The following is a 4,378-nucleotide window of genomic DNA, read 5'->3' as shown; positions in this document are numbered from 1 at the left end:
GAAGCAACACAAGTTTGATTTTAACTCTTGGTGTTGTCATTGATGACTTTATCAAGAGATTTACCATCTCTCTATAAATAGATGGTTAAGTTCTCAATTTGAAAAGTGACATCAACAAGAAGTGAAATATAATCTCTCCCTCCTTTCTACAAAGTTATTAGTTTGCTTCTCTTGTTTATTTCAATTATATAGTTTATAACATAAAGCAAATTAACAAGGAGAAGATCCATTATGCATTTTAATTATATTCAATTCTTCTTTTATTCCATCTAATTTTAATATTTCTCTATCTAATATTTAAAAGTTTACATGACAATCAAATATATAGATAATAATAGCCTATTTTAAATAATTTATCTAGAGATGACATACAAAGTATATCACACCTTTAAAAAATACATGTAATGACCCTTTTGGTCGTTATTGTGTTTTTACCATTTTTGCCCCCCGTTGACTCGTCCCCTAGCCTTTTTAGTACTATTTTGACCCGCGGGGACCGGTGGCACATTTCCCTAGGCATCGTTTTGGGTTTTAGAATGACTTTTAGAAAATTTGGCCTTAAAGCGAAAACCGTTTGACTCAAAGTTGACTTTTGGGTAAACATGCCCGTAATAAAATTCCGACAGTTCCATTAAGTCTAGAGGGTGATTTATGACTTATTGGTGTCATTGGTTTGGTTTTCGAAGGGTTCGGGTGTGATTTGGGTTATTGGTTGAGAAACAAGTTAAGTTAGAATTGGAGTTGACGACGGTCAATATCGGGTCAAGATGATCCGTGTCGATGTTTTGAAAGTTCCAATAAGTTTGCATTATAATTTTGGACATGTCCACAAAGTATGGTTAGATTCCGATGAGTTTTGGATAAGTTTGGGTTGTATGGTGATTGTGTTCGGTTTCGACGTCGATTTGAGCATAAAGGGTACCATATTGAGCAAACGGCCTTTGATTCGAGTTTCGACTGAACCATTATATCTGTATCATAATTTTGGAACCATAGAAACTGAAATCATCGAGTTTTGACATCGTATGAGGGAATTTAAGAATTGGGTTGCCAGATTTTTTTCAGATTAATTACGAAATTGGCATTGAATTCGTATTTAAAAATCTGCATTTTTCCAAATATTGAAACCAACATATCTCCTTCATTATAAGGTCAAATGGAGTGATTCAAAAGCCTAATTTGAGTGAAATTTCACAAGGAATCCATTGGAGGCATCAAAGCAAGTTTTGGGATCGTTTGGCACCAGAAATGAGGCAGAACAGCTGGCGTTTTTCCTACTTAATGTTGTTTGGGTTTCTCTCATCTTGAAAGCTTGGGTTTGGGAGAATTCAAGGATATTCTCCAAGTTTATTCCATGGGTTAAGGTCTAAGCCATAATCTAAGTATTTCCCTTTGATTCATTCCCTTGGTTTAAGCTTTAATCCATGATTTCTAAAGTAGGAAATTAGGGTTTTTCATGAAGAAGGTTTAATGGTCTTTCTTGAGAAGTTCATAAAATTGGTTAGACTTCCTAAGTTGCTTTAAATGATGTAATTGATTGAGTTTATGCTAGATTATGATGTATCTAATGTTGTTAATCATATACCTTCCATTATTAGTTATGAATTCTTGAATTTAAGAGTTAGGGTTTATACCCAAAATTGGGGGTTTTACTTGAATTTTGAAATTGGATGAATCCTTGAGTTAATCTAGCAATTAGCTGATGGGTTTTGATCACCTAGTGTTTAGTTGAATAATTTACCATGAATTTCCCGTTTTGCCCTTATGGGCCCCGTTTCCCCAAATTCTAGGGTTAGTTTTGACTCAATTTGAATAATAGCAATATAGGTATCAATCTTCATGATTTCTAATCTAGATTTTGAATATCCCTGGACTTTCTTGATCTTGAGGCTCAGTAGAAGGGCAAGGCTAAGGAGTGATTATTGGTGTACTATTGTTCAGCCATCCAGGTAGGTTATGACTTACCCTTGGTGAGACTTCGTATAGTGAAGCATATATTTAGATGATATTGTCGGAGAAAGCATGTAAACCTTCAGTTATGAAGTTGGGTTGTCTTACGTTGGGCCCTGTTGTGTGATTAGGGCTAGCCACCCCGTTGTATTGTGACTTGATTTCTCTATTGTTATTCGCTTGATGTGGCGTGGTAATGGTAGATATTGGAGACTATTGATATACCCTATTCATGATATTGTGGTACCTCACTTGTTAATGTTGATAGGAGGATAGTATTCTATATGACTTGTATAGTCTTTCATGATATGATTGGCGTACCCATGCTTGGTACTTGTGTTATTGATCTGTTTATTGATGTTGATTCATACATTGCACACATTCTCATCTCTCATGATATACTGTTGATACATTGTTGATACTTGAGCGAACACTGTGATAAGCTGGGCTTAGTTTGCATGAGAGTGATGTGAGAAGTCCCATATCCGATAGTTGTCCCGGAATCGTGAATTGAGTGGAGTGATGTGAGAGTCCGATATCCGATGGTTGTCCCGGAATCGCGAATTGAGTGAGGTACATGGACTTCGTGGGTCCCGCATGGGTTATGCTAGGGACGTCGATACTGTCACGCCCCGAACCATGGCACAGGTGAAACACGACACTCGGTGTCTTCCGCATGTGATCGAGCGAACCACAGCTGGCACCGAATCATCATGAGGCATAACATGAGCGGAATATAACGTGAATGCATGATGAGCCTTTATAAAACGTAGTAAGTCATAATACTTAATAAAAATACTTGTTTAAACATGAGTGTGGAAATAACATGAATGAGCCAAAATAGCTATACTACTCCGAATGTCTGACATAACATAACCGACTTGTCTAGTCTATGAAACCTCTATCATGAGTACGATCGGAAAACATACTTACGGGACAAGGCCCCAAAGCATACCTTAGATGCATAACTAATCATAAAACAAAAGTTGACTAAACCCGAATGAGATGGGGCTCACCAATAAGTCGATACGAATGTCGTCTATCGAGCGATGTGTCGTCCGTATATCGCACCGCATCGTGAAATGCAGCCCCCCGGCAAATAAAAGGGGACGTCAGCACATTGAATGTACTGGTATGTAAAGCAACTGAATGAAATAACGTGGGACATGAAATAACATGATAAGAACTGAAACTGAAAACCTGGACATGAATATGAGCATGAGTACATATATATATAACATAAATAAAACATGATAAGTAGGGAGAGCATTTCATAAACCGACATGTGATATCACCACGTGGGTACGTGGAGTCTGGTACCTCGCCGGACCAGCAGAGCCCCCATACCTTGCCAGGGTATAAGGTGGTAAATCACCACGTGGGTACGTGGAGTCTGGTACCTCGCCGACCGGACAGTGAGCCCCCATACCTTGCCAGGGTATAAGGTGGTAACGTGCCTGATGGATCCATTCAGTGTAAAATTAAGGTATCGTCCTAACTGAGCGGAGCGATCCTTGTCCTACGGTGGCTACGTAGTTTCAGGCTATCTGAGCCTTCTCGGTAATTCGTGCAACTCCCAAAAACATGAACATGATATAATTGGCTAAGAAGCCCATGATTTTCGTGAATTAGCTTGTACTTGTCTTGTAATCATGATTTCACGAAATAACTTGTAAACATGGTTTCATGAAATAACTTGTAAATAGCATGTATGTATCTTGAGTCATGGCATGAACATAGTTATAAAATACAATTGCATGAAAACTTGTAGACGTATAGGATATTCATGACATAAGCATTTTTATTTAAAAACATGCATGCAAGAACCCATGGAATACAAGATATGGGTTTTCATGGATTACGGACGGATTCTCAATAATCATAAAGAAATATTAAGAACTCAATGATGGAATTATAATAATTCATACATAATATAATCATGGACATGGACCTAGGGTTATCATGAGCATGGTATAGAAACCCTAGTTTTAGTAGAGAATCATAATTTATGGATTATGAGGCGTGGGGAAGAAACAATGATGTTCCCACACGTAGATAGTAACTCTACATACCTTAGTCGCTCCAAAACTTGAATTAAAGACTTGAGCTTTGAAGAAGATTTCCAAAATCTTGAATTCTTGAACCTTGAGATGGTTTTCTTGAAAACCCTAGTTTTGGGAATGGTGATTTCTTGTTTAGATTACAAGGATGTGTATTAGAATTGACTTGGAATAATTAGAGTAGGCTTACCTTGGTGTTCTTGAGGTTTGGGACTTGTTCTCTATGGATTTAGGGTGATTTTTTCGTGAATGGGGTGTTGGGGAAATAAACCCCAAGCTTAAATATAACTTAAAACGCAAAATCCCGACTTTTGACCCGAAACTTGACCTGTTATGCGATGGGCCCGCGACGCACGTTCAGCGCACGA

General features: G+C 37.8%; 1 long non-coding RNA gene across 1 annotated transcript; it reads left to right on the top strand.

Moving 5' to 3' along the window:
• The first annotated feature begins 3,042 nt into the window (after positions 1-3,042).
• LOC132029378 (uncharacterized) lies at positions 3,043-3,573 on the top strand. The gene is made up of 2 exons (XR_009407791.1): positions 3,043-3,313; positions 3,396-3,573. It is a non-coding gene; the product is annotated as an uncharacterized LOC132029378 (long non-coding RNA).
• Positions 3,574-4,378: the final 805 nt, after the last annotated feature.

This window comes from Lycium ferocissimum, chromosome 9, assembly GCF_029784015.1.
Source record: "Lycium ferocissimum isolate CSIRO_LF1 chromosome 9, AGI_CSIRO_Lferr_CH_V1, whole genome shotgun sequence".
NCBI lineage: Eukaryota > Viridiplantae > Streptophyta > Magnoliopsida > Solanales > Solanaceae > Lycium > Lycium ferocissimum.
This window is presented reverse-complemented; position numbering and strand designations above follow the sequence as displayed.